The 11785-nt window shown below is 40.5% G+C and overlaps 1 long non-coding RNA gene across 1 annotated transcript; it reads left to right on the top strand.

The window, feature by feature from the left end:
• The first annotated feature begins 251 nt into the window (after window positions 1-251).
• On the top strand, window positions 252-4141 carry LOC112434148 (uncharacterized). The gene is made up of 3 exons (XR_003023919.2): window positions 252-364; window positions 3535-3592; window positions 3778-4141. It is a non-coding gene; the product is annotated as an uncharacterized LOC112434148 (long non-coding RNA).
• The last annotated feature ends 7644 nt before the right edge of the window (window positions 4142-11785 follow it).

Here is an 11785-nt window from a genome sequence, read left to right as displayed (position 1 = left end):
TTTGTCTTTTATTTTCTTGTTAAACCTCATAAACGGTGAACTAAAAACCCTGGAGTATGGTTTGAAACGTTGATATTTTAGTCTGAAAAGGAGCATGTTTCGCTTTCTGGAAGCGTTTATGTTGAAACTGGAGCACTAATCAGTACTTCTCCACACCTGTGGTGCACGCGCTGCGCAGACCCCGTCGGGTATGCGCTGCAGAGCATGCGCGCCAGAGGAGGGGGCTGACTTACTTGAGCAGGAAGCGCGGACTGAGAGACAAGTCGAAAAGAAAAGACGGAAGATCGCTGATGAGGAAAAGCAGAAAGAAATAATTTAACTGAGCTTGAAATGAAACAAGAGCTAGCGAATCTCTGCTGGACAGGTAATTACCGCTGTTTGGTTTAATATTCTATTTTAAACAGTGTAACTATGAACTAAGACGAATACGGATCATATATTTTCATACAGTTATGTTCCAGGTTGATGTTTGCGTGTCTTCACTGTAAAGACCGCAGGTTATTGGAGAGTGCCTGAAAGGAATATATGCGCCAAGGATCATTTAAAAAATAATAATTAAAGTAAATGAAACTAACTAAAAACATGTGTCATTACTTTCTTATTCCTTTTAATGATGACTTTTAAAATCATTAAATGATAAAATAAAATAAAAATAAAAAATCAATATCAATATAACAGCTTCCAAAAATTCAATATCAAAACCAGTCTAATTTTTACTTTAGTAAATATTTTGAAACTTTTCAGAGAGCCACGGAGGACATGTTGAACAATAATATTGTGTAATTTTTAAAAGTATTACTTGATTTTTTTAAAACAGGAAATTGTAATCATTTACATACATTTGGTAGCATGTAGACATTATGAAGGGGCTGCTTTACCTAATAATTTTTTACATTCACAAGATTAAACTTGACTTTTTTCACGAAGACACAAATAAAATTGTGGAGTTTGCTGGTAAGACCTTATAATCTTAGAAATATTTGAATATGCCTGCATAGCAGCTCATTTGGGGTGATCGTGGCTCAAGAGTTGGGAGTTCGCCTTGTAATCTGAAAGTTGCCGGTTCGAGCCCCGGCTCGGACAGTCTCGGTTGTTGTGTCCTTGGGCAAGACACTTCACCTACTGGTGTTGGCTAGAAGGGTCGATGGCGCGATATGGCAGCCTCGCTTCTGTCAGCCTGCCCCAAGGCAGCTGTGGCTACAACTGTAGCTGCCTCCACCAGTGTGTGAATGACTGGGTGTGTAAAGCGCTTTGGGGTCCCTAGGGGGGACTAGTAAAAGCGCTATACAAATACAGGCCATTTACCATGTGACAGAAGTTTTTATGTAAAGTAGTGGAAATTAACAACAAGTCATTTAAATAAATTTGATGATTTTTTTAACTCTCAGTTGATGAGTTCATGAGTAGGGCAGGGTATCGTCACTGATTTCTAGAATCGATTCGCTTCCAATTCACAAGGTACCGAATCAGTTCGATCCACGATTCGATTCGATTTGAATCTGGGAAATTTGGACAGTCAGAAATATTATAATTCAGATCAGTACAGTACATTTTATTGTATCTATAAAAAGGAAGCTGACACACACAAGACATTATCAGAGGTGTGAGCGTCACAGCAGATGCCTTTGTGTCAAAGTAGCTGAAGATAAAACACAGAAAAACATGAAGGTGGTTTTACTGTTCTGGGATTTTATAAAAATATTCTGCAGTACATCAAAAATGAAAGAAAACCATTAATCAACATATGAACGTTACCTCTGACATTACCGCGGTTTTATTAGAGACACGGCTAAGCGTTTTGCATTTTGCATAATTTTAAAAAGTTTACATTTGTTTAGTATTGAACGGCAGAAATTGGGTTTTCTTTTCGGAAGTAAGTAAAACAGCAGCTGACAGCCTGTAAACAACGGTAGACTTCTGTGTAACAAGCAAGACAACAGACAGACAGAGAGAGAGAGCTGTGCATCGTGGTGGAAGCAAAACAGCAAAAGTCAGAGTGAATTCATGACGATGTTTATGTGAAGCGTAGTTTGCTGCTTCGTTTGCTGCTGGTTCAGTCAATGTTGTTTGGAGAGAGATAAAACTAACAGCTTTATGATCAGCGCAAAAAGGGCGTGAACACAAAGCGCGGACCCGCCGACAAATCAGAATCAGCGAGCTGTCGGCTTTCAGCCCCGACTGTGAGAAAGGCGACATCTAACTGATTCTGATCCGCGCTCCGCGCTGTGTGTTTACATCTTTGTGCAGAATCCGTGTTCCTGCTCTCATTTACTGTCTTAGCTGTTTGGTGGTTGTTGAAAGTTTGTGATCTTTCACCAGAGATTCTGGCATTTTGGGCAAAATAAATTTATATTAAAAAAAATCAATTCAGGATTTTAATGGATTGATTTCACGTTATCCAAGCCAGAATCGATTTTAATCGATAAATCGATTATAAAAACCCACCCCTATTCAGGAGGTGTATCTAAAGACAACTTCTCTACTTGCATCCACACATTGAACCTTACAGAGGGAAACGGTCATTGCACTCAGTCATGACAACATTCTTGCTAAATATAATTATTTATATTATAAAGATATGAAACTTTTAAGCAAACTTTTCCAACTGAGGACACTTACCGTACTTTTTGCTTTACTGATCAGTGGTTGGTTGATTAACCTGCAGGAGTTCAGGCACGAGTCAGTCGTCTGGAACAGCGGATGGTGAAGATGTCTTCATTAAATGAAATGCTCTAAAGGGGGAATTAAAATTGAACATTATTTGAACATAAATAAAAAAAGATAGGCCTCTGCCTGTGCATGCACATTTCTTATTCACGATATTCATGGTCACAGAACCCAGATGATGCATGTTTTAAAGCCCATATCTGGTTAGTGAATGTGAGTATAAGTGTGGCAGGAGATCGAGTTATTCAAAATAAACATGCTGTCTATAAAAGATTTTAAATATACAAATAAAAAGTTCTTACCAAACGAGGAGTCAAGATGAGCAGAGACCAGGTCTAGTGCAGCTCAGCTGTTATTAAATTCTACCTGAGCAGGTTGGAGCTCATTTGTGTCACAGACAAGTAAAACTTTGGGGGCTTCAGCTTTTAAACATTTCAGCAGCCCCACCTTAAATTAACTAGCATCAGTGTCTACATCACCAGCCCACCAGTTAGCACTGCTCTGTTTGTGGTTCAGAACATGCTGCAAACATGATGTGAGGACCAGTGACCACAGCTGCAGATGCAGGTTGTCTTTCATAGCTCGCGTTACAACAATTGCAGCTATTTTTTTTCTTCAATTCAATAAACCACATGTTTTAAAAATAAGTAAATTAATAAAATATTGACATTTGTGAAAAAAGTGCAGAAACGGCCTTTTGGCTTAGTTTTTGTTAAGTAAATAATGGCACGGTGTAATATATCACGTGTTGTTATTCCCCTGATGTTGTATACACCTAATTTTAAAGTGGGCACTAAGACTCTATTGTAGAGTCTGACAGCAGCTGGAAAGATATCTGAAATTTCTCCTTGCACACTGTTGTTGCAGCAGCGTGTCACTGTAGGAGCTGCTCAGTGCTGCTAGGATGACCTGCATGTGGTGGGAGGTGGGTTTTTGTTTTATTTTTAATATCCTGTCCTATCTGCCAGCTTTTGCAATCAGAATTGTGACCTGAATGCATTGTGGTGCAGAACACATTTTGCTTTTGCAAGATCAGCTACTTAGAATCTCTATAGGCTCCTCTTGTTCATGTGACTATGTTATCTGTTTATTTATTCATTTCTATTTCAGTTATTACACTGGTATAGTATGACTATGTCACCTGCAGCCTCCAGCAGTACCAGTTACCTGAGACCACACATCTCAGCGACGTGTGCGTGCCCATCCCAGCAGGGGAAAGAGGGAAGCCCCAGCTGTCCCAGCAGAACACACCATAAAAGATGATTGATGTCACCCCAGAGTCATAGACGGTCTTCAGAAACTCCAAAACAATTGAATCTAGCCTTCTAGGTGTCCATCAGGTGTGATGTCAGAGCCACCAGCCTGCAGCTGTTGTTCATTTACATCTGCCTAATTGATCATTTATCCTCAGCACACTTTTCAGTTCCCTTGCTGAAACTGGACAACATGTAAAGTCTAAATTCAAACAAAGGTTGGGGAAACCTGCACTGAGCTGAGACAGAAGAAGTCTCAAGTCGAACTCGGGTGAGTGACAGAGCGTTCCTGCTACTGAAAACTCTACGTCCAGATGAACAAAATGAACTTTTCGGGGCAGGTCCCCAGATGTTTTCTCTTCTCAGAATCCTCTTCACAGATCGTATCTCTTTTATCTGACATACAGTCATGTGGAAAAGAGTGTTTTCATGGGAATCTATAGAGTACTCTGAAAAACTAAGCACTGTACATGAGTGAGTAGCTTGCAGAGCCACCTTTTAGCAGCAGTAGTGTCACCAAATTGTTTCTGTATGACTCTTAGTCTGTCACACGGTTGTGCAGGACTTTTGGCTGACGTTTCTTTACATCGTTTCGTCAGTTCATTGAGGTTTGTGGTATTTGTTTATGTAAAGCTCTCTTAAGTTCCCAGCACTGTTTTTCAGGTTGAGGTGTGGACTGTGACCTGGTCATTGCAACACCTTGATTCTGTTGTAGCTCTGCTGATGTGCTTGGGATCTTTGTCCTGCTGCATTACCAAAACTCAGTTTTGACTGTAGACTACTTGGTATACAAGGGACTTCATGGAAAACTCAATGACTGCAAGGGCCCAGGTTCTGTAGCTGCAAGACAAGCTCAAATCATCACCCCTTCACCGCTAACAGCTGGTATGCGGTGTTTGTGCTGTTATGCTTTGCAAATTTGCTACTAAACTTGCAGCCATGCTGTCATGCTGTTTTTAGAGAGCAGAGACTGTCTCCTTGCAACCCTTCCAAACAAGCCACACTTATTCAAACTTTTTCTAATTGTCATGGCCTTTAACATTTAACTTGCTAACTGAGGCCTGTAGAGTCTGAGATGTAGCTTCTGGATTTTTGAGCTTTTTCTGAGAACTGCACAGTTTGACCCTGGGGTGAATTTTCTGGGTCATCCGTTCCTGGGAACATTTATGACATTGTGTTAACAAACACCTGAATACTCCAGACCAGCAAACTGACAAAATGTTTGCTTTTATAGAGCTGCTCACATATGCTGATGAGCAATTATTCAAATGCAGTGGATTAGCAGCATCTGGCTGTTAATCACCTTCTAATTTGCATTGAAGCAATAAAGGTGCTTTCTGAATAATATGAGCTGTCTGGTGTGGTATTCATATTTAAAGTGAATAATCAGAATCAGATTACTTTAATAATCCCTAAGGAAATTATGTGGATTACAGTTGCTCCAAGTGTGTGTGTGTGTGTGTGTGTGTGTGTGTGTGTGTGTGTCTGTCTGTCTGTCTGTCTATCTATCTATCTATCTATACACACGAATCACACAATCACAAATATCAAGAGGTGAGGGGAAATGTGTGTGACTGACATTTACAGTTATTCTCAGTCGCTTTGGTGCGTTTCTCAGAACACCATTAACATTTGCACAGCAGTTAGTGCATTTCCCAAAACAATTAGTGCAAACTGCAAAACCTAGTGGATAGCCTGCAAAAGCACGTCACATGCACAGAATTGATTATCCATACCTCAAAAGCAAGTATCCATGTCAATGAAACTGTCAGTGCCATCAAAATGAAAAGTCTTGACACCATCTTTATGAACAAGATAGTCAAATGGCATTGTCATGTTTCCACTATGACAGTTTATAATTTCAGTGTTTCCCATTGCAAAAACAATTGGTGACACCTGAAAATGCTGACGACAGCACTATGGCCTACCTGTACAGCCATCTGAAATGTGCAGTAAAGTCACTGTAGATGTTATGGGAGTCTTGGGAGTAACTGAGACACTGAATACGTACGTTTCACATTTCCATTGTGTAGAAGTGTTTGTAATCCTACAGAATTGTGCAAAAGAAAAATATGCTACAGTCACTTGTTAACTGTAGAATACATGTAAACATAAAATCACCCATTTGGTAGAGCTGTGCACTAATGTGAACAATAAACAGCACATGTAACAGTACAGTAAATCATTCTGGCACATCCAGACGTTCCTGTCTGTCTGGCCACATATTTTCATCTACATCACAACAGATGTTATCCCTCGCAATGCAGCGAGGAAAGTATCTCCTGGAGTGGCGAATCCATCCTCTGCAGGACCCTGCTGTGATGTCGTCACATGCTGCATCCATGGCTGCTAGCAGGGCCATTTGCTCATGTGGATTTAATTTTTCTTGAGTACTCTGTCAATTGTTGAAATTGGAACAGATTCAATATTGCCAAATACCGTGTAATTCTCTATGACAGCGCTTTGTATGTCTCTCAGCTTTATTGCATTGTTTGCAATGACCATTGCACAAATGGCTTCTTCTTGCTGTGGGGTAAAAAGGGGCCCTCTTCCGCCTCCGCGAGGTTGTCTTACAATCCTATGTGGTGCAGAGTGAACTTTTTGTGAAATTGCAAATACAGTACAGTAACATGTGATGTGTCTGAGATGGCACAGTACAGTACAGTGTATTACTGTTTGCATACCTGTTTTCCCTACGGAATGTTTGAATGATTGAACTGACAGTAGTTCTTCCAATATTGGGTTGCACCCTTCGACCAGCCTCCTCCATGGTGAGGCCGTGATTGACAACATGGTCCACAATTGTAGCCCTTATTTCATTAGGAATCCGCCTATATCTGCCTCTTCTCCCTCTTCCCCTTCCCCTTCCTCCCCGCATCCTCACCCCTCTTCCACGTTGCTGACCTTCCATTTTGTGTCACAGAAGTGTAGAAATGGTACACACTAGCTCCTGCGCAGTTTATATATGCTTGCCAATTGGGGATTCACAGGATTCATCCATAATTGACAGTGAACAAGTTGTTTGTCATTGGTTACAACTAAACTTTCACACGCCTCCTCATGAGTGACAGCTGTAATTCACCCGAGATCAATTGTTCAATTTCGGAGACATTTCCAGGAACAATGATACAGGAAGGTATAGGATTTGCTTGACAGATGGCCAATATTTGGCATGTGATAACTAGTTCAACAATTTTGTGTGTGATGACTCAAGCAATGGATGTATGACTATTAGTTTTATTGGGAACGACTATTCAGCATCCATAGGTATGATTACTTTTGACTGACATGACATAAGCAAATGGAAATGTCAGAAAGCAGCAGGGAAATGATAAAGTTACAGATATCAGGGGGAGAAAATAAAACAACAGCTGTGGCTCATCAATAAGGCTCTGCAAAATAGAAAACAGGAGGGAGACTGATATTTACTGTGAGTAAATATCAGTCTCCCTCCTGTTTTGAAACCTAAAGTTAGGAAATAATAATGATGCTCTCTGACATCCACAAAATGTCAGACACATGACACAGAGCTAAACCTCTGCCGGAAAATACACAGCAGAAAATTTAGTTAATTTTTTAACTGTACACAAGCACTGGGACTGAAAACAACATCTTTGGTTTCATTCTATAATGGAAACAAGAGAGAAAAGTGTGAAACTGTTCATGCCTGTCTGAGAAAAGTGTATAAAGTGTGTAGTGACGGGTTTTACAGCCTTAAAAAATCTAAAATAATTGTAAAAAATAAAGCTGGCTACTTCGCAGATTTCACCTCTCGCTGGTTGTTTTTAGAACGTAACACCTGCGATAAACGAGGGGACTCTATATAAAAATACTGAGAAATTTCAGTCCTTTCTCTCTTTAGCTCTGAGGCGCGATGGAAAAATATCGATAAGTTGATGAACATCATCTACATATATATTCGGTAAATGCCCAAGACATCTTGAGAAATGTAAATCACCGCTTGATTCGTCCATTTGGTTGACTGTTTTTGGGAAATCCGACCTTAAACAAGACGCGAATATCACACCGGAAACGAAGTGGGAGTTTCCCCACCGGAAGTAGCATATGCTAAGGTGCGCATAGTCTATTGTAACTGACTGTAAAAAGTCAGCACAATGAAAATAAACTCCACCTAAACTTGGTTTATATCTGACCCAGATAGACTGCAGGTCATAAGTTCTTACCTGAAGTTCAGTTCACCTGACACTCGGATCGGCGGCCGCCTCGGGTCTGTCCTCCTGCCTCCCCTTTCCCTTGTTCCCTCATCCACCTGCTGGCCTCCACCACTTGCTAATGTTACTGAATCTGTGGAAGCTCCGCCATAGCCACCACCAAACAATTGAGTTATTTTTACACATCTGCCAGCATCTGTCCAATCCACCACCTTTCATTGTTCAAAAAAACATCGGCCCATAAAAACGAAAAATCACCATCGGCCCACCGAGTGCAGCTATGGCTGCTTAATAGTAATTTATTTTTGTACAGGGCCAGCAAAACAACAGTTTTCGAGGGCATTGCCATATTGGAATGCCGACTTCTCTGACGAGGCTAACCAGATCGCCGTTTACTCCAGCGACACATCGTTGTCAGGTCCGTGTTTTGATTTCCGAGGTAAGTCGAACGCAACACGCAAAGTAACGAATAAAGACCCTATCCAAATCCCAGTAACGATTAAGGCGTTCCTGATTTTGGCATAATAATGAGTTACCGTGCTCGTTACCTCAATAATAACGTAGTTACTGTAGCGCGTTACTTAATAACGCGTTAGTCCCTACACTGCTAATAACAAAGAACTGTAATGACAGGCATAATAGAGATGAAGAATGGACTTAAACATAGAAATAAACTCAAACTCAAAACGCTGGGTCAAAAGACTCAGGATCGTGACATGAACAGAATCAAAGTTTTCATTACATGGATGATTGAGCAGCATTTGATTAAATGAACAATAACTGCTCTTATTTGAATAAAGGAAAAAATGAGTACAACATCATATCTGAACAGAGAGATGTAACATGCACCAAATTCAAATTCACTGAGCCAGCAGCAAAACAGCTTGTAACATGTTGTTTTGTGTGATTCAGGTGGACTGAAAGAGTCTAATACAGGTAAACTATTAATAATATCAGAATATGAAAGACTGCAGTCCACTTTGGCTAACTAAATAAGATCCAGAAGAGGCAGAGCATTAACAAGAACACTGTCAGTGTCTGTGTGTCATAGTTCTGAGTCTTTGTCCCAGTGTTTTGCGTTGGTGGATTTTTCAATGTTGCTTATGCTATTGTTTTATTCTTATAGTAACTGATGTTTCCTAGTTTAGTTTTCTTGCTTGATTGTTTGCCTTGATAGCCAAACTTAACAAAACAAAAAGGTGGGGGGAGGAGGACTGGGCGGTTGAGCCAAACCAAAAAAATAATAAAACAAAAAGAGGTCAATAGCTTCCCTGTGCCTAAATAAAATAAAATGTAAAACAAAAAGGCCTATCTAGCTACTCGACAAAAAGGTCAGTAAAACATGCAAACGTGGCGTCAACCGCATAACCTAGTGCAGGGGTCGGCAACCCTGAGCACGCGAAAGGTTAACTGATGGCACGACCATAGTTGGACTGGCCATCCTGGTATGCCGGTGGTGATTTTTCGTTTTTATGGGGGGATGATTTTTGTTCGTTTTTTTTAATAACAGTATAAGCAATGAAAGGTGGTGGATTGGCCAAATGATGGCTGATGTGTAAAAATAAATCAGTTGTTTAGTGGTGGCTATGGCGGAGCTTCCACAGAGGCCAGCAGGTGGATGATGATGGAAAGGGGAGGCAGGAGGAGGAGGCAGGAGGAGGAGAGACCGAAGGCGGCCGCCGGTCCGAGTGTCAGGTGAACTGAACTTCAGGTAAGAAGTTATGACCTGTAGTCTATCTGGGTCAGATATAAACCAGGTTTAGGTGGAGTTTATTTTCGTTGTGCTGACTTTTTACTGTCAGTTACAATAACTCGTACTGCGTGCTAGCTAGCATGACGGAGTTTCTATATAGCTGGGTGAGTGCTATGATGTTACTGATAGTGAACTTTAGTTTATTCATAAGGTTAGTTAGTAGAGTTGCCAACCGTCCCGTAAAAAACGGAATCGTCCCGCATTCAGAGAAAATATTACGCATTGAGCTGAAAAGGAAAACAGTTTGTCCTGTACTTCAGCTAGAATGAAAAAAAGACACAAAGCTGGAGTTATTCTGTCTTTATGCTGCAGCCGTCTCTTCTTCTCTCATTCTCTCCCCCTGCCTCTCCTGTTGCTTCTTCAATCATGAAACTGATCAATGATCAGCTGATCGGCTTTTCTCTCTTGTTTGTTTATCGCCCACTTTGCGCCAGAAAGAGGAAACCAGCGGATGTCGCACTAATCAACAGCAGCACGTTTAAGCTTGATCAGCTGTTGTTAGAATTTATTTAATATTAATTTCTAGTATCAGCTGATGTTTGCTGGAGCCACAGCTGTAAAGCTGCTGGTCATGATATCGGGTTGGATATGTGGTGAGAGGGAATCTGAATGTAAGTTTTATTTGTACAATGAAGGAAGTTGCCAGGAGAATAATCTCCTCCTTAATGTCAGCAAGACTAAGGAGCCGATCGTGGACTTCACTACAAAGCAGGAATTACAAGCCCCTCATCATTAGTGGCACACCAGTGGAGAGAGTGGACAGTTTCCGATACCTGGGTGTCCACATCAATCAGGACCTGTCATGGTCCTGTCACATCAACACCGTGGTTAAGAAAGCCCACCAGCGTCTCTTCTTCCTCAGAAGACTCAGAGACTTCCATCTGCCACTGAAGGTGCTCAAGAACTTTTACTCCTGCACCATCGAAAGCGTCCTGACGGGAAACATCTGCACCTGGTTTGGGAACAGCACCAAGCAGGACAGACGAGATCTGCAAAGAGTGGTGCGCTCAGCCGAACGCATCATTCGATCAGAGCTTCCTGACCTGCTGACCAAAGCCAGGAAGATTATGATGGGCCTCTCCCATCCCAATAATGGACTCTTCTCACTGTTGAGGTCTGGGAAGCACTTCTCTTGAGGCCAAAACAGAGAGAATGAGGAGGAGCTTCTTCCCTCAGGCTATTCGGGCCCTGAACCAGGTGTAGGACTGGACTCTCACACGCATCACATCACCACATGCACTCTGGTTTTTCTTCTTGCACACTTCCTAAAATTTATAATTTCTTTTGACTAATAATCTCTTACATAAACTGTTATTTGTACATTTTTACTGTTATTTGCACAATTTTACTGTAAATTTTGTAGTAACCTGTAAATTTGTATATCTTACTGTAAACTACTGTCATTTAATGGTCGGGCACTGCACAGCTACAAGCATTTCACCTCATGTCATACTGTGTATGGTTGTGTGTGTGACAAATAAAATTTGAATTTGAAGTTCACCTAAACCAGGCTTTCTCAGGCAGCTAACACAAAGATATGGAGCGCCAGGACTGCCAAAATGAAATAAATAAATATATCATTAAATAATTAATTAAATGTGTCAATAATTAATTAAATGTGTCAATAATTAATTAATTACATGTGTCATAACTATTTATTTAATTAATTAATCCCAAGTTTAATTAATTATTGCCACATTTAATTAATTATTTAATGGTGTATTTAATTAATTCATTATGGCAGTCCTGGCGCTCCATACACTTAAAACACGCTGTGAATAAAATATTCAGTGAAGCACAACTCATAACCTGCTCCTGATATTTTTAGTTTTTATTCTCTCAGCTGCAGGGTTTAAGGGTTAATTAATTATCAATTAATGACAGTGGGTGTGAATACAGATTATTGAACTGTAAAACAGGAGAAATAATAAGCAAAGACA

This window comes from Maylandia zebra, linkage group LG23 (genome assembly GCF_041146795.1).
Source record: "Maylandia zebra isolate NMK-2024a linkage group LG23, Mzebra_GT3a, whole genome shotgun sequence".
Taxonomy (NCBI): Eukaryota; Metazoa; Chordata; class Actinopteri; order Cichliformes; family Cichlidae; genus Maylandia; species Maylandia zebra.
The sequence above is the reverse complement of the archived record's forward strand: the minus strand, read 5'-3'. Positions and strand labels throughout refer to the sequence as shown.